Source organism: Onychomys torridus, chromosome 4 (assembly GCF_903995425.1).
Source record: "Onychomys torridus chromosome 4, mOncTor1.1, whole genome shotgun sequence".
In the NCBI taxonomy this organism is placed as follows: domain Eukaryota; kingdom Metazoa; phylum Chordata; class Mammalia; order Rodentia; family Cricetidae; genus Onychomys; species Onychomys torridus.
The window spans coordinates 126,945,139-126,970,588 of record NC_050446.1 but is presented as its reverse complement, the minus strand read 5'-3'; the positions used below and the strand labels follow the sequence as shown (position 1 = coordinate 126,970,588).

Below are 25,450 nucleotides of genomic sequence, written 5' to 3'. Positions count from 1 at the left end.
ATTTTTGCCAGGCTTGGTGGTTCAGGAAGCAGAGGCAGGTGGATCTCTGTGAGTTCCAGGTCAGTCAAGGCTACAGAAGGGGACCCTGTATTTTAAAAAAAAGAAGCTTCCTTGGAAATTATAAAACAGGTGTAGAGACCAGGCAAAGAGAACCTCCAAATGGTAAAATTCTCCCCGAGGGCACTGGGTGTGTTCCCCTGGTTCAGGACTCCTGACTGATCTAAGCACTTGATACACATGCATGACAAAGTCATAATGAAGCCCATTGTTCTGGACAATGAATACATTATGTACCAAGAAGAAGGGGGAACAAAAAAGAAAAGCCCCGGCACAGCCTGCCCTCCGACCCGGCAGCCCTAGAGACAGTTTCTTTCGGTCCCCAGCCCCTGAGGCTCACCTGCCCCTTCTTTATATCTTGTGTTGTTATTTCTGCACTGACATGGCACCCATACAGACTGGTGTGTGCTGGGTTTTGGTATCTTCCTCTAATGGTGGTCAGCCCAAGTACTGGCTGACATGTGTCGTGACTGCACAGTGGCTGGTTAGGGGGCAGCTGTGGGAGGCCCCTGTTGCTTCTCACTGCCTGGGGTCCACCCTGGGCAATATGCTTCCAGTGGATCCAGATGAGCATGGGCTTTGGCCCCAAAGTGGGTAGGGAGCACTGAGGGAGCACTGAGGATGTCCTGACTCCAAGGCCTGACCGCTGGAGGATGGGTAGGTCACTACACCCTAGTGAGCCGGAGAGCTGACCTTCTAGTCCTTAAGTCCCTGGCTGTCCCCATCACATCACCCTCTGTGCTTGTGCAGCTCTTGGCCAAGACCTTGATGCTCCTGAGAGACTGCATTCTTGACCATGGATTCCAGCTGCTGGGAGGCTAAAGTCCGTCCTGTTGGCTAACTGGGGCTCCTCACTGATTTCCAGCCCCAGGTGTGGAAGGCAAGCAAACATGTGCTGGCCTGCCTCATAGGCATCTCTGCCCTCAGGGCCACAGTTCGTCTTGAGTCTCTGTGGCAGGAGGGCTGCTCAGTTACCAGCTATTTCAACACACCTAAGACTACATTGTTGTTGTTGTTGTTTTTCTTCTGTATTATTGACAAGGCTTACCTGTTTGGGGATAGGACCTAGCCTGCTGGTTGCTGGGAGACTGGGTCCTGATAGGGAAACTCACTGGAGGAAGATGAGGAGAAAGACCATCAGAGGCAGCTTCCAGGCACTGCAGAGGATGACAGGAGGGTTACTCTAGCATGCCCGACACCAGACTGGAAGCCAGGGCCGGTGGATTCGTGGCTCAAGCGTTTGTGGCACTTACCCTGCATCTGTACCGGCTTCTGGGTTTGCTCTGAACACAGGAAGAGTAAGGGGTTGTGTGCCTCTTTTGTGAGGGGGAGACGTGTGTAAACAGGAGTGAATGTGGAGGGGCCAGAGGTTGATGGAGTTCTCTGAGGAAGGGGCCAAGGACACAGGACACTGGGGGTTGGGGACAGCTCGGGCCCAGGAGCCCAGGAGGAAGGGCACTTGAGAGGAACAGAAAGAGGCTGGTATAACTGGAGAGGCCAGAGCAGGCAGGGTCCAGGCTGTGGTGTGGGGGGAGGGGCTGCTGCTAGTAGATGGACCAGGAAGGAGACACGTAAGACTCAGTTCTAACTGTCCATGTGGAGCAAGAGCTGAGAGGAAGCTCTGTACACTTTGGTGCATGAGCTGCGTGCATTCACTGGTCACGTAATGTGTATTTACCGAGCACCTGCTGTGGACCAGGCTAGGTTCTGGGTTCTGAGTGTGACAGAAACCCAGCAGCCAGATTTGACAGTTAACACGATGATGGACATTTTGGAAGCATTTACCATGCATGGGGCCACATTCCGTTTTTATCATTGTCAGGGTGGGGTCCCAAAACTCGTTCAAGGTCACTGTTGTTTAAGGACGGAGTTCTAATTGCTTCAGGGTCTTGCTTGCCTTCTGCATTGTCCATGGGTGGCTCAGCCTGACTTCCTACTCACAGAGAAAGCTGGTACCCAGGCCTCCTGCCGACAACACTCTGTCCTCGCTGCATCACCTGCGGTCCTGGCTCTGACCCTCTGGCCAGATCACTGGAGCCCAAGTCCTGGTCCCCTGAAGATTCTGACTGACGCTGGCCACCACTGAGTGCACTTGGCTGAGGCTGTGGCTGGGAGGCCATGTGAGAAGCTGGGCTCAGAAATGGGAGCAGATGTGATAGTGGCTGAGATCAAGAGAGAGACAGAGGAAGCCTCGGGCCTGAGCGGAGAAGCTCTGCTGCTCCTCAGGGGCCACAGAGGGCCGAGATCCAGCTCTCCTAGGATTTCCGCCCCATTCTAGGGCTGGGCCATGGAAAGTTCCAGAAAGGGAGTGGGCTTGATGTTAAGTCCAGAGGAGGCCTGCCATTCTGCACCCAAAGGTCACATCCCTCTTCTGGCCTGTGACTTTGAAAGCCCAACATGAGCTTGTGGATGCTGTTGTCTGCTTTCTTTCTTCCTTCCTTCCTAGGTGGATTATTATTTAAAACATCATTGAATAGACTGTGATCACTGTAAAATGAAATGATGAAATGCGGGGGCCCCGGGTTTTAGCACGGGAACCAGATTTTAGCTGGGAATCTTTGTGGCTGGGGATGTGTCTCCTTTGGTAGACTGCTCACCTTGCAGGCAGGACACCCTGGGTTCCCCGCTCAGCGCTACATAAGTGGCGTGGTGGTGCACACGTGCAATCCTAGCACATCTGTTGGCTCCAGATCAAGAATTCTGGAGGAAGCATGGGGCCCTGTCATATAACCCTCTGTCTCCTCACCTCAGGCAGCAGGTCTCAGTTTTGTGAGCCACAAGCAGCCCCCCAGCACCTGTCCAGGTGGCTCCTCCTGTCAGGAGGCTGGGGAAGCCAGCAAGCACTGTGTCCGGATTGCTGGCTGCCTCTAGGGTCATCTGTTGAATTTCAGCCTGTTACTCACTCTGAAGCAGTGCAGGAGAAGGGAGGGAAGTCAGCTGGGTTCCCTTCCTGGTGAGGGTAGGGAAGAGAGCCTCTCAGGCAGCCTATGTGGTCTTCTCAGATAAGTTTGTGAGCTCAGGACTCCCTGCTTCCTTTTTAGATGTGTGACAGGAAGTGGGTCCTGCTGGTGGCCATTTGTTAGGCTAGACCTGGTGTGCTGGCGTCTGTGGAAGCTCATGGGGTCCTGGATGTGGGGGTGGAGAGAGAGCGGCTCCCCTGACTGAGACTTCATAAGAGGAAGAGGCTGGGGGGTGCGTGCTCTGAGGTGGCTGAGGACTCTTTGTTCGTAAGTGCCTGAGCTCTGCCCCCACGGAGATGACCCAATTGAAAGACCCGATAAAAAGAAAAGTGAGGGCTGGTGACATGGCTCGGCAGGGGCTTGCAGCCAAGCCTGATAGCCTGAATTCCGTTTCTTAGACCTACATGTTGGAAGGAGAGGAGTAACTTCCAGAAGCTGTCCTCTGACCCCCACATGCAGCCCATGGCACGTTTTCCTGGCTGGGCTAACTGTAGCTCAGATCTTTATGTGCTGTCTGACCGTGTAAGGTGATGACATCCTGTCCATCCATGCAGACTCCTCCTTATTTTCTGTGTATGTGGGGGGCAGCTTGTATGTGACTTGACCCAACCCTTTTACCAGAAGATAAAGATGGGAAAGGTGGGGTGGGCAGCATATGAACACAGAGTCCCTGCTAGAAGCCACCCCTGTGTCCTGTCCCTTATCCTCTGTACCCATCCCCCTGTGTGGCATTAGCAGTTTAACCAAAACTTTATAGAATGCACAGTTCAGGCCAAGGGCATCTGTGGGCCGCCTGTGGCTCTGTGACCTGCTTGGGGGCTGCTGCGGCTGTGGTGACCCCAGGAAGACACACCTAAAGTGAGCAGAAGAGGGAGATAGTGGAGTCTGCTGCAGACACCAAGGTGATGGAGCGTGGTGTGGGCTCAGTTTCTCCCCTCCGAAAACACCCAGGGGAGGAGGGTTGTGCCTTGAGTCTCTCTGAGAAGATAAAGTGTCCCCAGTGAGACATTTCAGGTCGAGGCAGAGCATAGAGGCTTCCAGCATGTTGGAGGAGCCATTGTTTCTCAGAGGGAGAGTGTAGAAAGCAAGGTTCTCAGGCTCTCTCTGAGCATGTATGTCATCCTAAGAGCAGCACTGTGAGCTTCCTCGGTGACCTATTTACTCTATGGTGACACCCTGGAGCATAGGTGGTAGGATTACTATACTCATTTTACAGACAACAAAACTAGGCCATGGCACTGAGGCAACCTGCCTGATGTCAGCCAGGCGCTGGTGATGGCTGGATGTGCACATGTGGGATAGGAACCTATGGCTGTGAGGCTAACTGGGAGAAGAAAGGGGGCAGGGTATGTGGGGCCAGGGGTTCTAGCTCTTGCTGGCTCTGGGGTTCTGGGCATAATTTATGGGGGTGGGAGCTTCATCTTTTAGACTTGTTTTGTCAAGAGCTGTGGGGACATGGGGCTGGGATGCAGCTCAGTGTTAGGTGCATGCCTGGAGGAGGAGAGGCCCTCAGTTTGGCTCTCAGTACCACATGCACACACACAAGACAGGTGAAGGCTGGGAAGATGGCTCGTTGGTCAAGTGTTTGCCACAAAAGCCTGAAGACCTGAGTTGGTTCTCCAGTGCCGACGGGGAAACAGGGTGGGCAGAGACAGGAGGCTCCCCAAGGCTTGCTGGACAGACTGTCTAGTGGATCTATGAGCCTCAGATTCAGTGAGACAGGGTTGTGGACACAGCTGGGCCTTTCTGAGCACTGCTTGGCCCTCTGTGTCTGACTGTTTATGGTCGCACACAGGATCAGATTCCACCCTGACCAGGACCAGGAGACTCAGTCCCAGTTTGCAGGTGTAGGAGGAAGCTCTGGGAAGTGAAGGGAATTTGAAACCCGAGCCAAGAAGCCCCAGAGCCTGGCCGTTACTATGACTTGGCTTTTGTCAATCTCTTCATCTGTAATCCGTGTGGTACCTGTCAATCTCCTCACCTGTCAGTCATCCACATGGTGCCTGCTGTTTCCAGATGGCTCTGAAATGACCTAGGCTTAGGAGAGAAGCATGGAGTGGCATCTGGTTACTTGTGGGAGTGCCAGTTGGGGGAGGGGCTGACATGAGTGAGTTGGGACAGATTTCTAGAAGGTTCTCCTACAGCAGTTTACAGGAGTGTTCTGCTGGTTGTGGTAGTGGACAGTGGACCAGGAGTTGGGTGTCAGGCTCTGCCCTTGCCTCTGTCTGCCTCATAAGGGACCTCTGGTTAAGTAGTGATCATTGGCTGGGGAGATGGCTCAGTGGTAAGAGAGAGCACTTGTTCTGCAGACACAAAGACCTGAGTTCAAATCCCTAGTGCCCATGTAAAAAGCTGGGGACAGCCATGCATCCTGTAGCCTCAGTGTTGGGGACAGGGACAGAAGGATCCTGAGAGCTTGCTGTCCAGCCAGCCCAGCCAAATCGGTGAGCTTCCAATCCAGTGAGGAGCTGCTGTCTCCAGACAGCGAGGTAGAGAGGGATGGAGAAGGAACTGATGGCCTGCTGTCGCTTTGCACGCGTACACAGGGGAGTGTGCACCCATACACTCAGGTGCCTGCAGCTAGCTCGCTCTCTCTCCCTCCCTCCCTCCCTCCCCCCCCCCCCTCTCTCACACACACACACACACACACACACACACACACACACACACACAGGATGGTGACCCTATGTGCAAATCTAGCTTCCTGTCCTCATCTGGCTTCTGCTAGCCTCCAGATGCTCTGTGGGTTTAGTGGGTGTGGGGCTGAGGCCTGGGCTGAACAGGCAGTGTTTTCTAATGGAGCCATGAATGAGGCTCCCAGTTGACTTGGGTGGCACCAGCTCTGTCAACAACTCTCACTAACTGGACAGTTGAGGTTGCGTAGGTCAGTGGGCGTGATGGCTTCTCAAGGGTTCTGGGACAATCATGGATGTATGGGCGTCACGGATGCTCCCTTTGAGCCCCTGGCGGACCCACGCGGGCTTATGTCTATGCACTGGTTCAGGCAGGATTGCTCTCTCTTCTCTGTTACTGAGGAAATCAGTAGAGCGTGGGGGGACTTCCCCATGGAGCTCCTTATCTGGAACAGCACGCTGGGCCAGGGCCTCACCCCAGCTGGCAAACGCCCTGTCCACGCCTCACCCTAGCCCAGCAACTGTCATTGACTGTGTTTACAGATGAGGATGTGGGAGCTCTCGGGAGTCTGTGCCTTTTCTGCTGACGCTGGTCTCCTTGGGGTGACACTAACACTGTCCTCACAGGGTCCCTGCAGAGCTGAAATGATAACATGGCCTGGGACAGGAACATGTAGAACATCTCCTCCAGACGTCTTGCTATGTTCTTCGGTTTCCTTCCATGGCGTCCTGTGAGGATAGAGCTACCAGTGCTGGCTCTCACACGGACGTCTGCAGTTTTCTCCCCACCCTATACTGGGGTGCATGCGGTGACACAGATGTGAGGCCTGTCCTCAGGTTGTGTTCTGAGAGACACTTGTTCGAAAGGTCGTTGTGACACGGCCGTCATCATCCCAGGCTCAGATAAGAACTCAACCTCAGGAGGTCAGGGGACATGCAGCCTCAACTTGAGGATGCTAAATTTGGAACCTTGCCTATGAGGAACCTTGGCTCTAGGTGGTGCCCACGCCCACTGTGTAGGGTAGGAAGGGATTGTGAGCATATACACATGGGCATAAACACAGAAATAGTATGTTTTGTATGTACCCACACATATGCGTGGATGTCCATGTACCTGCGTAGACACATGTGTACACATATGAATGTATAACCATGTACATATGTGTGCATGCATGTGATCCTTACCCCCCTGCTTTGTTGGTGCGGAGCTTGAACCCGGGCCCTCCTGTGTGGTTAGCAGGATCAGTGTCACTGGGCTTTGTTCCCAGTCTTCAGTTTTCCTTGTTGTACGCGGGAAAACATGAAACCCATCCTAACAGGTAGGGGCTGCCGATGTCCCCCTCTTCCAGATGCTGTGTATTTGCACATGCCTTCCTGGGTTTAGCGTCCAGCTCTCTGCTTCACCCCTGCCTTTTCGGGGTACTTGATGACACTGTGGGGAGGAGACGATCTTTGACCAGAAAGGCTGGGCATCGCTCAGAGACCTTCCCCTGAGTAGATGGGTAGAAGCCTCTTGGTATTTCTAGGTAGGCCTTGAAGGCACAGAGAGGTAAGGTAACCTGCCTAAGGTTGCACAGGAAGTAGGTGAGCCGCAGCTGAACCCTGGGTGGTCTAGCTCCGAAGCACAGGAGCTGATCTTCTTAGGCCACAAAGAAGAAATAGAAATATGTAGAGCCCCAGAAATAATTTTCCAGAGCTTCAGTATTTGAAAAGTTCAGTAAAGAAACTAGTCCACTCCAATCATACTTGGTCCTTGCCAGGATGTTAGGATGTAGACTTGTTAGAGGTTGCTGCCCCCTGATTCCTGCTTCCTTCTCTGCCTGTATTGGGTGACCTGGCCAGAGCTGCTCCCAAGTGTAGGTGGGTACCTTAGGTTTATTCTGCTGTGATACAACACTGGCCCAAACCAGCTTGGTGTGCGTGTGGGGGATTATTTTATTTCACAGAATATAGTCCACTGTTGACAGATCTCAGGGCAGAAACCCGGAGGCAGGCTCTGAAGCAGATGCCATGAATCAGTTCTGCTTACTGTCTTGCTCCCCATGGCTTACTCAACTGCTTTCTTATAGAACTCAGGACCACCTACCTGCACAGTGGTGGTACCACCCACAGTGAGCAGGGCCTTCCCACATCCACCATTAGTCAAGGAAATTCCCCACAGACAAACATGGCCAGAGGCTGATATGATGGAGGCGTTTTCTCAAGAGTCCCTTTTCCCAGATATGTCTAGGTTTGCATCAAGTTTGACAAACAGCACCCAGCATAGTAGGACAATACTGAACCTCAGGGCAATGCAGGCTTCTGGGTGTGGGTGGCAGGATGCTCCCTGCATGTCTAGGCCTGGGAAAAGAACACGGAGACTCTATACAGCCTGTGCTTGGCTCTGAAATTCCCACCTCTCCAAAGGTATACTGTCCCGATTTCAAGTGGTAACCACAGACCTGCGCCTCAACACATGTGGGACTTGCCTATAATGATTTCAGCCCACTGTGGTGTGAGGAGGAGAATCAGGCCTCTGTGGCCTCGGTTTCCCCAACAGCTAGTCGGAGAGAATGAGCCTGTCCATCGCACAGGGCAAAGCACAGGCCACTCTGATGCCTGCAGGGAAGCATTGCATGGCCACGGTGACAGTCTCAGCACTGAGGATGCTGCACAAGACAGAGCCTCCCCTGCAACCTGGGTGGCTGCCTCCTCTTCCAGAGGCCTTGGCTGCACCTTCTAGAACATTCCCTGCCCTGAGGTTGAGTCTGTGGTCTTTATCATCATTGTCAGAGGCAGTACTGAGGTGTCTAAAGGACTAGACAGGAAGCCTGGAGGCTTCACAGTCCTGGTGACTCCTGGGCCTCTACTGGAATTCCATCTTTGCCTCTGATAATCACGGTAGAGCCTGCATGCCACTTGATGAAGGCCACACTGGAAACCTGCACCAGGAACATTCAGGAAAAATAGCCTCTGCCTGTTCCCAAGCCATCCATCTACACCTGCTCTACCACATGTCTGCTCTTTTGTCCATGAGAAGTAGCACAGGGACACAGGGTCACCAGAGGGTGGTGTGTGGGTGCAGTGTAGCAGCTCACCACTGTGTGGGGCCAAGGACTGATTTCTTAGCAGCTTCTGCCTCTTAGTGAGTGCTGATTAGGTCCCGGGCATGTGCCCAGTCTTGTGCTAGATGCTCTGTATGCTCACAATAGGTGGGGCTCAGTCTTTCCCCGAGAGCGTGGTAGAGGTGCAGGCTGCTGAGAGAGAGCCTATGGTCCCCAGGTGCCCATGTGCATGTCAGAGCCTGAGATGTGTCTTGAGGAGAAGTTTTCAGATCATGTAGCCAAGAATGGTCCCCACTTGCCTTTCCAAATAAAGTTGTATTGGCACACAGTGATCCCCCCTCGTTTAAATAACATCTATTGTAGCTTTGGTACTGTTTTGACAGAGGTGAGTCCTGTTGACAGATGCAGTATGGCTTGCAGAGCCTGAAGGATGTCTGATCTTATCTTCAGCAGAGCAAGGGGGGAGAGAGGGAGAGAAAGAGAGAGAGAGAGAGAGAGAGAGAGAGAGAGAGAGAGAGAGAGAGAGAGAGAGAGATATGGAGGGAGATGTACAATCTATAGTCTGTCAGGGGGTGAAAAAAGAAAGTGGGGGAGGGGGTGACCGTGGGGTTGTAAGGATGCTACTTGGCAACTTCCTGCCAAGGTGACATTTAGGTAGAATTGGAGAGTGGTGAGGGAGTAATTGGTGCCGTTATCTCGAAAGAGAGCACTGTTGAATAGGAGAGTCAGTGTGAAGGTCAGAGGGTTCTGCTTGTGTGGTGTCCGCCTTGGACATCAGAATGGAGGTAGGGGGTCTCACCTACCTCTGGAGCTGACATAGGAGTTTGGTTTCCATGTGACACTTCAGAGATTTTTATGACACTGGAAGAGCAAAGTTCCCAGCAGCCCAAGGAATTCCTCAGTGTGCCCGGGACACTGGGTTTACAGCTGTACGCCTGTTCACTGTCATGGGGGAGTCTTGCCTCTTTGTGAACTGTGAAGGTAGTGCTCTGGCTGATGCCTCCTGGACATGTGGAGAAAGGTATTTTGGTTGGTACAAAGGTGGAGACAGGCTAGCAGTGATCATGTTGTGTGATTGCTTAAGAGGCACAGAACTGTTGTGTTTTAACGAGTGTAGACCGAGGGACCCAGTCCCCCAGCCTTTGCTCAGCTGCTGTACGACTTCATGTCACCACCCAACCAGCAGGTGTTAGATACAGAGACGGGGACACGTGCCCCATTCCTTGTCTGCACCATTCAGTGGCTGCCTCCTCTGCTCCCTCTGTCAGCAACCGCCATTCCCCGTCAATGTCTGTGTCTTTGTGTATCACTTCTTTACAGTCTGGCCCTTCCTTCTACTCATAATCCTGCTCCCGTTCACCTGCCATCTGTCACATAGGAGTTACTTAATCTGCTGTGTGAACCACAGAGTGAGGGTCCCCATTGTTTCTTTGGGACCCTGGGGAGCCCCACTTGCCTTGGCCTCTCAGATGTGCCATGCCCTGGGTGTTGGGCAATGGGTGTGCGAGGCTGGCCACCCCTCGGTGGCTTTCCTGTGCTGAAGGAAGCAGAGGAAGGAAGCAATGATGATTCACAGAGGGCACTTCAGGTCACCAGGCCGTACCCAGGCTTTTCAGGGCCCCCATCTCCGTGGCCAGTGTGCCTTGGGCTGGCCTGAGGGTAACAGAAGTTGTGACTTCATGGAGTATGCACAAGTTAGTTTTACGAGATGAAGAAGACGGAAGAAGACCTTCTTTTTCACTTTCCTTTTTTAATCGAGAAGTATGCCGTGGGTGTTCCCTTGTGGTCCACAGTCAAAGAGAGCATTGTCTTTGAGCTCCGAGTTCCCCTTGGGGCTCCGATGTTGCGTGTGGCTAACTTTAACTTTGAACTAACGCTTTTAGGGCTGGGCTCGGGTTGGGGTCCCAAGCCTGGCTCTAAACAAGGGAGCAGGCTTGTTCATTGTACCAAGTAAGCAGGCTGCCCCATCTCATGTCTCCTTCCTGTTCGGAGGCACCCGCTCCCCCCTAGTCTCCTCTTTTCCTCTGTGAGCACAGGGCAGCATGAGTCTGGACACAGCAACTGTCCACAGGGAACGTGATTGCTGGTGAGCAGGGTCCGAGGAGAAGGGTGAGGGCCAGGTCAGGGATTTTCAGCAGGAATCTTGGGGAGGAAGCATTGCAGCCTCATATTGTGCTTGTATGGTGCACTCAACTCTGATCCAGTACATGGGAGGTTGAGGCAGGAGGATTGCTGTGAGTTTGAGGCCAGCCTGGATTACACAGTGTATTTCAAAAAAAAAAAAAAAAAAAAAAACAAAGAAGGGAAAGATTGGAATGCCCCAAGGCAGCTCTCTCACATGCATAGGCCATCTTGGCTGCAGCCTTGTTCTCTGCTGTGTTTTTTGTTTGGATCCATGTTCAGTGGGTTTGTCAGCGTTCCTGTTGAGGGCAGGATTGCCCTGGGTGCACGACCTTGGACCCTGGGTGTGGAAGTGGTTTTGTAGGATGCTGTGCCTTGGGAAGTGCAGCCACCAAGGAGGAAGTTGATATGTCTTGCTGGGGACCTGGCTGTGAATCTTGGCTTGGGCAGCTCCCATTCCTGGCCAGAGCTGGGCTGGAGTGATGCTTCTTGGTGGGACACTCTTTACCTTGCCTCAAACTCTAGCCAAGCTGCAGAGGATGGTGATGCCACCCTCTGTCCATTCCATGCTCTTCTCATCCCAGGCCAGGTTGGGGCAGCAACATTCATTCAGTGAGACAAGCATTTGCCAATGGTCAGTGGCATGCGGGGAGCTTGCTAGTGACTTGAGGAAGAAATGGGGTGAGTGAGGTCACATGGGTAGTTCAATGAAAAAGTAAGCAGCAGAGAGGATGCTCCTGGGGGTTGATTTCCACTGCCAAGGAAAAGGAAAATCCCCAAACTGAGCACGTAGAGTGAGCTGCGGCTACAGCAACAATGCCTGGACTTGCCTTTGTCTGGGTGCCTCGGGCAGCTCCCTCAGCCTCTCTGGGCTATGGTAGAAATGTGTTGTGTAGCATAGGACTCATCCTGGGGGCGAAGGGAGCAGTGGCCTTGGCCTTCTTCTATGTCGGAATGCCAGGGCCTACAGCAAGGCTGGTGGATACACTGAGGGACATTGATGGCTTGGAGGAGTTTAAATTGATGGTAGTTCTAGGCATGAAGATGACTGAGTTCTTGGAATTCTCTCCAGGAGTTGCCCCTGCTAACCACCCCCGCAGTCCACAAGGCAGTGTGTGTGTTAGCACCATGAACTTGCAGTTCAGTGGTGTGGCTGGTGTTTCCTAGCCCTATAAACCTCAGAACTGAGGTGTAGATAGGCCTGACAGGTGCCAGCAGCAGGATGCAGCGTGCCCTGGGTCCACTCTGTGTTAGCCTCCTTCCATCCTGCACAGCAGGGAGATTCTTGCCTGGGGGCTGGGGCTGAGGTCAGTGTGAGGGACAGAATGGTGTGTGAGCAGTACTGTCCTGCCTCGGACACTCCTTCCTCTGGAGAAGCAGCCGGGACAGCCTTCTGGTTCCTGGTGGCATTGGGCCTGGTGACCACTGCTCTTCACAGCCTGCGTTGTGCCTGTAGCAGTGGGGCATCCTCACAGGATGAAGAGCTGCTGGAGTGGTAAAGAGGCCTTTCACCCCGAGAGGACGAGAGAAATAGCATATTCCCTCAAGACACGTTCAGGTCCGCATCTGCAAAGTCAAAGCCACTTTTCTGACTTATTCCCGGTTTCACATCTTTGACATGACTGATGTCACAGTGGCCCAATGCAGAGTAGGAGTAGTAATACAGAAGATGGAGAGCACTTATTGAGCACCTATGGTGTGCTGGCATTAGTTCTACAAGCCATGTCTACTCGGTTGCATTGAATCCTGGTTACCCTGTGAGCAGAACACTATGCTTCTCCTCATCGGACTCACGTGACACAGAGCCCGAGCATCCATGTGATCACCATGTAGGGTGGGCTATGCTCCCATTAGGTTCTTTTCTGGTTTCAAGGTAACAAAGCTGGGGCCAGATGAATTCAGTGACTTTAGAGAAAGCGAGTGGGTTACCAGAGGTCCACATCCTGTGTGACCAGAATGCCAGGCTGCAAACTCAGCACGGATGCTGTAATGCCGTGCACACTAGGCATCATGGAGGATGGGGATGTGTGTGTGTGAGTGTGTGTGTGTGTGTGTGTGTGTGTGTGTGTGTGTGAACATGAAAGGTGCTCCTTGGCCTTGACAGGGGGCTGACAGTGCGGATGCCGCTTGGAGCCAGTTAAAAGCAAGCCTCCTAAGGAAGCGGATTACCCTCTGGCCAGGCGCTTCCTCCCTGGGTTGCGTGATTTTCGTGAGTTTAAAGTTCTTCCATGCGCCTGGCCCAGCCCTTGGGCTCTGGGTGCCGCTGGAAGCAGCGGTGCCTTTGAAACCCTATTGCTACCACAGCCCCTTATCTTGGCCCGTGGCTGGTTCCCAGCCGGAAAAGGGAAAAGGGAAATGCTGGGAGAGGAAGGCTCTGTGCTAGGCTTTGAGCTTGGTTCTCATTAACAAGGTCAGCCTGGTTCTGTTGTTTATTTTCCCACTTTTCAACGAGAAGGGTGATGGATGACTGTGTCTCCGGCGCCTGCCACACGCCAGGGCTCACTCACGCACGCTCACCCTCTCACAGTCCCATGCTCAGGGCTGTGGACTGATCTACCAGTCTGTGTCTGCACCAGGAAGGGTAGTTAGAGCCAGACCTGGGCTCCCGGGGTGGGGACTCTAAGGAACTGGCCCAGATGGCTTGGTAAACAGTAGCTACCTTTCTGATCTTTTCAGACAGGGTCTTGTGCTATAGCTCAGGCTGTCCTTGAACTTGCAGCAATCCTCCTGTCTCAGCGCTCTGCCTCAATACTGGGATTGCAGATGTGAGTCACCGTGTCTGGCATGTGTTTGCTTCCTGTCCCCCTGCCTTTTTTGTCAAGTACTCCCAGCATGGCGGTGGGTACAGGTGTTGGGAAGACCAGTGGCACGAATGTGGTAAATGGGAAAGAGATCAGGCTCTAGAAGGTCCCTCCTGCGTGCTCTGTGAGGAGGGGGAGAGGCTGTGTGAGCATCAGTCAGGCCGTGTCCCCTGGCTGGATGTGTTCCAGTCCTCTTCTGTGTTTCACCAACTCTCTGCTGCAGAGCCAGTCAGACAGCAGTGGCAGCCATGGCCCCCTTCTCCACAGGCAGCGGCCCCCTGGGGCCCTTCCCCTGCCCCAACCCCCAGTGTCCACCCCATGGACACACCGTGCAGCAGGGAAGACCCCAGCCAACTAGCTAGCCAGCAGGAATACCCCACCAGTTTCTGAAAAGAGCATTATCTGTTCTGTCCGGTGCGTTTCTTCTTCTGGTCCCTCCTACTGCTCCTCCCAGTCCATGGAGGACCACGTGTCTGCTCTTCTTGCAGGCACAGCTGAGGGGCAGAGCCTTGGGGCTCTCTGCACAGGTTAACTGAGCACCCCATCATGCGGCATAAACTGGGCAGGCTTCTTAGTGTTCTTGGCAACAGTGGCTTCCCATCATGTAGCTCTTACGACCCCAGATGCACCGGAATGCAGCACCTTCTCAGACAGATGTCCAGCTTGGTATTCTACCAGCTGGGTAGAGCCAATGTTAGTGCATCAGTCGAGATTTTTACCCATTATAATCCACAACATCTTTACCGTTGCTTTAAAAAAAAGTGTGTTGCTTTTTTGCTTATTTTGTGCCTATGTGCATAGGTATGTATGTTTGGGGAAATGCACACATGCATCAGCACATGTGTGGAAGTCAGAGGTCAGCTTATAGGAGGCAGTTCTCTCCTTCTGTCGTCTGGGTTCTGGGACTTGAACTCGGGTCTTCAGGCTCAGCTGCAAGCTCCTTTCCCTGCTGAGGCATCTCGCTGGTCCTGGCATCCCTGTTTTATGGACACCTTTGATTTGTAATTGGTTATGCTGTTCACAGTAGTAGCAGAAAGTTTCTTTTGAAATAGTTTCTGTAAGTAAAAATAGGAAATAAGTGTTAAAAATTGAAATTAATATCCCAGTAAAAGGCCATAATGGTTGGAGATTGATATCTGGGAATTGAGGTCCTGGCTGTTTGTAGGTGAACTTTGACCTTGTTGCCAAGGTAACCGTTTTTGAATGGGGTATGGAGCTGGGCCTGTCTGGTTCAAAGCCTGGTCATTGTTTTTCTAGCTTTGTGATCTTGGGCAAATTGCCCACCCAATCTGCGTCCCGTGCTTCTCAATGTAAATTAATAGCGTCCCTATTGGGGTAGGTGGCCTTGACCAGGCCCTCAGGATGTGACGAGCTGCTGCTGTTATTATGGTTAATTATAGACCCTGCCCCCTGCTGTACACATTTTCCCCCAGCATGGCCCTTCTGTTGGCTAGACGCTGCTCAGCAAACATTAGTTGCCTTGAGTTTTAGATCGTCACAAAGCTGCCAGGCTTGGCACTGTAGGACCAGGAAAAAGCAATTCGGACACCAGACAGAAAGTAAGCATGGATTTTATTTCCAGTGAGTGCCACTGTCGCCCCGGTGAGGGTCAGACAGCCACCTTCTCCCCACGTCTCCGCTGTGGGAAGAGTTCTAGTAAGACAACAAAGGAGTTGGGTGGCTTCCCACCATGGTTCTGGGCACAGGCATCCGATGCTGTTTATGGCAGTGTCCTTCTGGGGGACTCTCAGGTCTGACTTTTTAGAGGAAGCAGTTTAAAAAAGTCCTTGTGGGCATGAAGCTCAGTTAGTAGAGAACTGACCTAACATGCTTGAGAAACGACGGGTGATGTTCCACATGCCTGTAATCACAGTACTTGGGGGGTAGAGGCAGGATGACCAGGGGTTCAGAGTCATCATAGGCTACATAGTGAGTTTGAGGCCAGCCTGAACTATATGAGACCCTTCTCAAAATCAAAAAATGAAACAAAATGCGCTCTGTGGAGCAGATCTGCACAGGCATCTCTGGCCTGTGTAGAGACGGCACTCAGGCACATGCTATGTGCACCTTGGGTGTCTTTAAGTGGAAGCCCTCCTCAGCCTTGAGAACATGTTGCCATGGTGTCTTTCAGCTGGGCTTAGGTTTAGCTGTATTGACCAGAAACCCCCAAAGAGCTGGTTAGATGCCCAAGAAGACAGCAAGTCCAGAGCTGGTAGTCCAAAGTACTGTGAGGTTGTCAGGAGTCCTGGTCTACCCATGGTTACCTCACAGGACCAAGTGACTGCTGGAGCTGTGGTCCTCATACTCGGATTCCAAGTAGTGCAAGGGAGATAGAGCGGAGGGCTCCACTCCCAAGCTTGGTCAGCTTCCACTCAGGAGCCCTTTGACAAGTCATCCGTGCACGACTGCTAAGTGGCTTCATCTAGTCACACAGTCACCTTCATCTGCAAAGAAAGCCAGCAGTATAGGTTCTTAGAAAGGACAGACAGTAAGAGGGGAGAGCTAGCATAGTGGGTGATCTTAAAGGGCCAGATGGCAATGCCTTGTTTTAGACTAAAGTTTTACTGGTTTCCACAGTTCAGGGTCTAGAGAGGACCTTGTTAAGCATGCAGAAGGACAGGCTCAGAGAAAAACCTGGTGATGGACAGCCATGGGACCTTCGAGGGTCTCCCCTGTGCACAGGAGTACATCCAGTCCCCCTGCTTTCTCTGCAGTGAGTACAATCTCTCTCTGGCCACCATGGTGTAGTGCGTTAGTCAAGGAAGAAGCAGAGCTGAGCCCTACACTCCTCATCTCCACAGCCCACAGGGAGAAGGTTCACTCCTCTCTGAACTTTGCAGGTGAAGTGGGACTGGGGAACCACAGGATAAAGATTTGAGGCTCTCAAAGTTAGCGGCCCAAGGGCGCATGAGGTCCCTGGGTTGCTTTTCAATTTTTCTTATGACGAAGGGAAGTGTACATTCATTGCAGAATTTTAGAGAACATGAAATGGCATTTCCTCCTTCGGTCCTTTGGAGAGTCCCTCTGGGGATGTGTTTATATAGGGAGATATTTGAATGATGACAAGAAATCAGACTGGGGTTGGTCCAGGCAGGCATCTTCCTGATAATAGGCACTGTGGGTGCAAAGGCCTTGAGGCAGGGGGGCAAGGGTGTTCTAGAAATAGCCAGGAGATGCATAAGGCTTCCTTTGGGAGGAGCAGAGAAGGAACAGGAATGGACAGACCTAGAGAGAGGCAATACTAGCCCAGCTTCACGGGGCACAGCATTTGAATTGGATTCTCTATTCAAAGACAGCCATTGGCCAGTCTTCAGTAGGGAACCACATGCTCTCATTCACTTTAGAAGATCCCTCCAGGGGTTGGGGATTTAGCTCAGTGGTAGAGCGCTTGCCTAGCAAGCGCAAGGCCCTGGGTTCGATCCTCAGCTAAAAAAAAAAAAAAAAAAAAAAAAAAAAAAAAAAAAAAAAAAAAAAGATCCCTCTGGAGGCTGAGGAGACTCTCTTGAGGATGGAGGCATGGAAAGAGACAGAGAGATGCTCAGTGGGGCTGGTGGTGAGAGTGGTGGAGTAGCCAAGCCAGGGAGAAGGAGGGCAGTGTAGCCTAAGGGCTCTGCCTGTCGGTGGACTATGGCTGTTGCTCAGCAGAGTCTCCTGACCTTTCCCCACACATGAGCTCTCACTACAATGGTTTGGTCCCCCAAAGGACATTTGGCAGCATCTCAAGATATTTTGTTTATCACAGTTGGGGAAGACTCATTGGCACCTTATGTGTCAAGAAGTGCATGATGCTGCCAAACTTGGACTTGCACCCCACAAACAGAGGGTGGTTGGTTCCCAGTAATGGGGCCGAGAAGTCTTTCCAGGCCCTGAATGTGGCTGTGATAATCTGCTGTCGGCATCTGCCCGGCTTTAATGCACTCCTCAAAGCTCCATGATGAACGCTGGATCTTCAATGCTATGCTGTTGCGAGATAACTCTTTGATGAAGGGATTCCTCCTTCAGGGATTCATGCAGATCTCTTAGGAGTAGGTGAGTGATTTCTGTAGTGGGTACCTGTGGGAAGCAAGCCCTTTCCCTGTCTCCCCTTGCTCGGTTGCCCATCACCTTCTGCAGAGGGTTAACAACAAGAGATGGGACTTGACAGCCCCTTGGCCATGAACTTCCCAGGCTACAGAGCCCCAAGCATCTCAGCGAGAAGTGGACCGAAGTGCCTTCCACCCCACAGTGTCCCGCCACTGTGTGAATCACCCACATTGCAGCTGTCCTTTCTCTCTCTGCCTGCCTCTGCTGAATGAAGGAAGGAGTGAATGAACTGAGCTGCCTCCAGTGGAGCAGTGACTCACATCGGCCAGACCCCAGCCTCCATCCCTGGAGAATGAGTGCCAGGCCACAGGGCCGTATAAGAACTAGCTCCTTGTTCCAGGCTGATGCGATCTGTTGATCTTCCAGTGGCTCCGCCTTGCCAGGTCTGCAACACAAGCGTCTATGCCTGTCTAGCCAGCTCCAGAGAGGAGCGGTGCCCTGTGCAGAGCCCTCCAAAAACCCACCCTTTGCAACCCAAGAAATTGGATCTTAAAATCCCAAAATAGAGTACAGAAAGTTACACACCACGTCTGCCTTTTTTTTCCCCCTCCTGTGGCAAAAATGAGTCAGAATTCTTGGTCCTGCTCCAGAGAGACCTGCCTGGTCATTTGGTGGGAGCAGGGAGCAAGGGTGGGGGACAGCTCACCTTAGTGTAGGGAGGGGGTGCCAGCCAGTTCAGCCTTGGCTTGCATTTCACAAGTCCTACCCTCTGCTACTCCAGCAGCTCAGGAGGAATCTTCCAGCTTTCGTTGCAATGAAAGATGATAGGCCAGCTCTTATGGCTCGCCCAGATGTCCCGTCTTTGGTGAAGCATTTATGTGGAGTTGGGGGGGGGGGCTATGTCATTAGGGTGGGAGGTATAGAGCTGGCACAGGATACCCTGCAGGTACTCAGCTCTTCTCATTAGAGCATGCTCAGATAATTGCATGGTGTTCTTTTTGTCTCTTTGAAGGGGAAGAGATTGAGAAAGGGTCTTGCTATGTAGCTCGGGTCGGTTTTGAACTGTCTTGGCTTCCCAGAGTGGCGTGGGCCACCATGCCTGGCTTTTGTGGATTTTATGAAAGCTCTTCTCATTCCTCAGTTTCCCCTCTTGGGATGCATTCTTCTTGGCTTCTCAGAGCCCAGGCAGCCTATGTGGATGGTTGCCCTTCAATGTCAGGCCTGCACAAGAGACCAGCAGAGAGCTGCATTTGAAGGGTGCACCCCCGCCTATCTGGCTTTCTGGTGACCACATGGGCCACGGGCATAACTTGGCTTCCTTTTTCCCTCACCGCTTCCATGGGGCTGCCAAATTGCTGTCTCTTCAACTCAGGCTCAAGGTTGTAAACTTCATTTTTCCAGTCTCAAGCTTGACTCCTCTCCTGACTCCTGGTGTCATTGGCTTGGTATGATACGTCTCTTTCACCGGGAGACACATTCCTGCAGACTGGCCCGAATAACAGGGAATTTAGAGAGTCTGCAAACGTGGGGACTCTCCCAGACGTGAATAAGCCTCTTTTCTCAGGGCTTTGGGAAGATGAGTCACTCCCTGTATTAGTCAAGAATAGCCACCACAGTCCTGGTGCATGGCTCCACATAGGATCCATCTGCTCAGTCACTTAGCAGTTGCCTAGTGCACATCTCCATGTGCCAGTTGCTACCCAAGGCGCTGAGGCCTAGAGATGGACAAGCCTCTATCCAGGGAAGTGAATTAATGCATGATTAGCAATTGGTGCTGTCAGGAGGGGACTAAGCTGTGAGATGCCAACACCCTCTGATTTAGTCAGTCTTCCCGGAGAAGGCCCTGTGCTCCTGCTAGCTTTAACTGGTAATAGACACAGCTTAGAGTCACCAAGGGGAGAGCTTCTGTTGAGGAATTGTCTAGATCAGACTGGCCTGTGGGTGTATCTGCTGGATATTGCCTTGAAGGTTAATTGATGTAGGAGAACTCTGTCCACTGTGGGTGACACCATTCCCTAGGTAGGTGTCCTGGACTCCTGAGCAGAAGCAGGACTGTGAGTCAGCAAGCAACATCCTTCATGGTTTCCACTGTACTTCCTTGGCTGTGAGTGAGTTCCTCAGACAGATGCAATGGGTGAAGTAGAGACCTACCTTTGGGTCCCTTCCTTGTCTTCCGCTGGTGGTGGAATATGGAAGCCAATGAATGATTTCCTCCCGTGTTGCTTTCAGTCAGAGGGTTTTATCACAGCAACAGAAAGGAAGTGAGGAATCTCTGCCTATGGGTGGATCCTGAAGGATGGAGAAAAGGGGTGGAGCCAGCCATGGAAAGACACAGAGGGAGAATACACCAGGCTCTGGGAAGATTATGTGGAAAGGCCCCAAGGTAGGAGAAACCCGTTGAAGGAGCCTCAAAGAAGCCTTGTGGCTGGACCAGGACATGGGGAGCTGAAGCCAAGGATAGCAGTCAAGACTGGGTCATATGGGCTTTCTTCTGTAGGCTGCATGCAGGTCCCGGATCTTCTTCCAAATGCACCTGATGAACACTGCATTTTAGAACTAAGAGATGATCTTCAAGTTTACAGAGATCAGAGAAGATGAACTTTGATAACTGGCAGTCTCCCACCCCTCGCTGGAGGAGGAATTTGAGCAGAACATCACCTATGTGGCCTCTCAGAAGTAGCTTCCCACAGACCTCACCAGCTCTTCCTTGAGCTCCCTTTCAGCCATACTCACAGATGAAGAAACTGAGGCCAGGAGAAGGAAACTGGCTTTCTGGCCTCAACACTTTGGCAGCCAGGTGCTTGGTAGCAAACTGATCTGGATGGCTACCCACAAGCCAATGCTTTATGGACCCCCATGGGCTCTATGCGAAGGGAGGTACAGACACAAACAGCAGCCGGGAAAACATGGTTTGGCTTCCCAACAGCACAAACCCAAGGGTACCTGGCTAGAGGCTGGTTTCCAGAAGGCTTGCAGAATAAGTCACCTTTCGGCCTGGAGGATGGCTGGCCAGGAGGGGTCTGGAGGACAATGTAGAGGTACCCCCTCCCAACCTGGGGCTATATCCAGAGCCCCTGGGAGCTATGTGCTGGGGGACAAGGGAGCAGCCTCTGGCTCCAGCCCTGGGAGACCCACATGCCCTGCTCAGGGTCTCCACTGACTGTGGACGTGGTGATTGGAAGCAAATCTCGACAACTCAGCCTCCAGCCCCCGCCTAAGCTCACTGTGCACTGGAATCTGCTTCTAATTTCCGCTAGTGTGAGAAATGTACAATGACTCGACTCTTAATTTAGCATATGAAGAGAAACTGACGTGGACTGTTTTCAAGCCCATGCGGACTATCTCATTCTCCTTTTCACACTCCTGGCCTGATTTCAAAATGGATCCCTTCCTGGGGTCACCAGTCCCTGGGCTCCCCTGCCAGCTTCAGCATGTCCATGGTCTGTGGCACCCACTGTGGACTGGGGAGGACATGGTTCCTGTTTTCATTGTTCTCTGATCATGCTGTCACCCTTGCTGGGAACAGGGTAGGGCAGGTACCAGCTGTCCAACCAGCCTGGTCCTGTCCATGCTGAGTGAGATGCATTGTGGGACACAATGGTAGCCGTGGCCAGGCAAGTTCTTGTTTATGGAAAAGGAAGGGCAGGGGAAGCAGCCATCACTGGCCACCACCTCTCCCGTCCTGCTACCCTGCTCACACCTGACCTCTGAGGGGTGAACATGCTGTGGAGGATCAGACAAGACAGCTAAGCTTGGAGACACCCTCCTAGTGGGGGAGGCAGGGAGATGAAATGAACACACCCTGCCTTGTGAAGTGGTGACATGTAGTGGGTGGTGGGTGAGGTGACGCCAAGCAGGTGGGTAGAGAGTGCCGAGGGTGTGGTGCCCTATGGGGTGAGGTGGAGAGCAGTGAAGGACAGTCCTGTGCCAATAGGAGCAGCCATCCCAGCAGAGGGCGAGGTTACCACGGAGGTCCTGGGCGGGAGTGTGCCTGGCTTGTTCCAAGGTCACTATGGCTGTGGTGAAGGAGAGAGGATGGGAGGAGGAAGGTCCCACAACCCTGAATCACAATGAAGACTGTGCCTCTCCCCACCTCCGTATGCGTATATGTGTGTATATGTGGTATGTGTGCGCACGTGCGCGAGTTCCTCTGAGGGCAGGTGAACATTTAAGCCTGAGGGCAAAATGAAGTGATATCCCTCAGGAGTCATCTATCCACCTTACTGTTTGGAGACAGGGTCTTTCATTGGCCCGGAGCTTGCTGATTAAGCTAAGAGAACTGGCCCTGGAGCATTCTGGGGATCTGCCCGTCTCTGCCTCTCCAGCACTCATCACTGCACCTGAATTTTTTTTTTTAATAGTGAATTCTTGGTATCACACTTAGGTCCTCATGCTTATATGCAGCAAGATTGTGGGTCTCCTCAGCCTAGGACTTTGGTGTTCAATGGGAGTGGGAGTCAAGGGGTCTCCAGAACAGTAGGCTCTGGCCAAAGGGAGAGGAAGGCAGTCTAGCCACATGTAGTGGCTGAGATGAAAGGAAGGTGGCCAGGCAGCTTCTTTGACTGGAGAACCAGGTGGCAGATTTGAGTGGCATTTAGGAAACCAGATGGGCAGGATTCTGAGGTCATTGAATATCCAATGGTAGTGAGGCAGAAGAGGCTTGATTGAACCAGTAGTAGTGTTCACTAATTGAGCATGCAGGCTTGTTGGGAGGTAGAAGGATGCGTGCCTGGTGTGTGTGTGTGTGTGTGTGTGTGTGTGTGTGTGTGTGTGTCTGTGCACGCATGTGTGCACGTGTGTGTGCACGTGTGCATGTATGTGTGCGTGCGTGTGCGCGTGAATGCATGTGTGTGCGCATGTGCGTGTGCGTGTGTGTGCGCGTGTGCGTGCGTGCGTGCGTGCGTGCGTGCGTGTGTGTGTGTGTGTGTGTGTGTGTGTGTGTGTGTGCTTGTCGCCTGCTCCAGTGTGTGTATGGGAGCTGAGGGTGGAGTTGGGTTAGGATGGCAGATAAGAGCTTCATCTTCCATTTCCAAACTGAAGCTCAGAACTGGGGTCTGTCTGTATTGGTAAAAATCTCCTGCCCACATGCCCTGTGGCTGAGAACGGCAATAGAACTACCCAGGGGCCTCTCCCCCTGCGTGTGAGCTCTGAGGGCGATACCATTTTCCTAATAGGCCCGATTCAACACACACACAAAAACGCTACTTAACGTTGTTCACGTTTGATTTGAAGCAAATTCAAACCAGTCCCTTTGGCTGGTTGCCAGTTTGAAAACCAACCCCACGCTTCAGGGTTGAGTCACCCAGCTCCCAGCACAGATGTGGTCCTCGATTGTCCGCCAGCGCCGGCTGCACCATCTCAGCTCGATGGTTCTGCAAAAGCAACCCTTGATGGGGTGGGGGGGCGCACTTTGGACTTGAGCATGGATCTTTCCTCAGGCTGGCGGTGTGTGCTCTCATCCTCTCTTGATACAGGACAGCAATGGTAAAGTGCAGGTTCCAGCTGCACCCTGGCTCTGCACACACTATGCCCCTGAGCTGGGGACCCAGTGGGGTCGGTATCCCCAATGTATCTGCCCTTCACAGACACTTCATTTTCTCTAACTAGCCTGTTAGGAGGTAGCTACTCTACACAGCCATTTGGTGCCTCATGAAACAAGATCCAGTGCCGAGAGAGAATGGTAATGCTGTATCATTAGATGAAATGATATGTAAAACACAACCCCCAAATGTGGATCTGTATACCCAGGAGAACGGCCCAGGAGGGCACACATCTCCAGCTAGGCAAGAGGGAAATGCTCCAGACTGCTGAACAGAGTAGCGAATGACTGATAAAACACTGTAGATTTTAAAGTTGCCAAGAGGCTGGGTGTGGTGGTACATGCCTGCCCTCCCAGCACTTGGCAGATAGAGAAAGGAGGATCAAGAGTTCAAAGCCAGCCTCAGCTGCATAGCCAGCCTGGATTATATGAGACCCAGTTTTGCTGTGTAGTAGTGGAAGACACCCCCCCCCCCACACACACACACATGGCTTCTGCTCCCCGGGACTGTGGGGAGGTCCCTCATCACCATCTTCACCTGCTCTAGCCACTGCCCCACAACAGCTCCTGCAGGCACATGCAGTGACCATCATCCAGGGCAATGCTTGGTTTCCTTGGGTTGAGGAGGGCTGGCTCACTCAGGAGCTGCTACCGGGAACAGGTGGAGGACAGTCCAGATTCTGAAAACCCTCCCTCCTTCGATCTGATTGCCAAGTAGCTGAGTGACAAGGTGAGGGAGGGGTAGCCTATTGACCCCGAGTGCCTTCACCTGCAGCTTGCTGGTCCTATCATTTTAACGGGAAAATGTATTATGAAGCCACATAATAGGCTGCCTAGGCTGCAGCACAGGCATGTGTTGCCCACACACTAAAACCCTTGAGGAGTGAGCACAGACACACTCCATCCCAGAGCTGGTAGTCCCTGGGGTGTGACGCACGGTAGAAGTGTTAGCTGCAGCGAGTGGAGCCTCCATCCCCTACAAGGCCACTAGAGCTTTCCAGCTAACAAGTTAGAGGTGGCCTTGCTGCCCCAGGCCACCATGAGACCTCACCACTGTAGAACTATGTGATGAAGGCCTCCCTGTGATGAAGGCAACAAGGAGTTGGAAACATTGTCTGAAAAGATGAACTTGGGTTTGTGAGCCCCCAATTACTCCCTGTTGGGAGAAGGGGGTGAGTGGCCACACGCCACTCTTCTCAGACCTACGGAGAGTTGGTGGGAAGACCGCTGCTCCAAGACGAGCTATGGGGACAGAAGGGCCCTGAGCACCTCTGAGGGAAGGGGGTTATATTCTCATGAAAGGCAGACTGTTTCTTGCCTGGTGACTCCTCTTGACGTGGCCCCATGCATGGGGCTGTTGAGCCACCTTGGGGTGTCAGGGGTGAGAGTCCCACATTTGGCCTTGTTCGTGGTTGGCTCTCCTGCCTGTTTTGTGGCTCCTCTGTTGGGGTCTGTAATTGAGCCATTAATACCATCCTCTAATGAATCCAGGAATTATCAATTCATGGCACCTGTGTGAGTCCGGGACCTTCAGAAGGAGTGTGGGGAGCAAACACGCCCCTCACAAACATGAGCATTGAGCTATTATTCTAGAGTCTCATAGGACCTAAGAAGTTGGCTGGGATTGACACCCATGTGATTTTGATGTTATGGAATGCCCTGCTCTGTCTTTTGTAACAGGCCTCCCTGCCACCAAGGGTCCCAGCTCAGCCTGAGGGCTTCTTTCCATTCCTGGAGATGTTCACAGCTTCCTGAAAGGAGAGGGCTCTATCTCTTGTATGTGTGGAAGGAAGGGTACATCTGTGTGTGTACATGGGTCAACACTGGGTTATCCTCAGTTGCTCCCCATTCTTGTTTCTTTTGTGACAGGGTCTCTCCTGAACCCGAAGGTCACCGATTCAGTTATAGTGGCTAGCCGGTGAGTCCCAGGATCCTCCTGTCTCTGCCTCCCTGGCTGTGATTACACATGTGTGATGCTGCACATGGTGTTGGGGAATGGACTCAGCCTCTCATGCCTGCACACAGGCACTTTACCAACTGAGCCATCATCCCGGCCTCTTTTTTTTTTTAATGTCTCTAGGCAGCCAGGCTCGCCTCAAGGTTTCGATCCCCATCCCCTCCGCCTCCTGAGTGCAGGCATCATGGCGATAGTGTCTGTGCCTGGCTCAGCTGCCTCTCTCTCACGGAGCAGCCACTTGGCCCCTCTGGCTGCCTCGCTCCCTTGCCTTCTCCTTCATCTCCCTCCACTGCCTTCCCACCTCCTCTCATTAAA

At 52.5% G+C, this 25,450-nt stretch overlaps 1 protein-coding gene across 5 annotated transcripts in view; it reads left to right on the top strand.

Annotated features, from left to right (window-relative positions):
- The window catches only part of Nfatc2 (nuclear factor of activated T cells 2), a 128,853-nt gene that overhangs the window by 40,465 nt on the left and 62,938 nt on the right, over nucleotides 1–25,450 (top strand). The gene's annotated exons all lie outside the window — the stretch shown is intronic.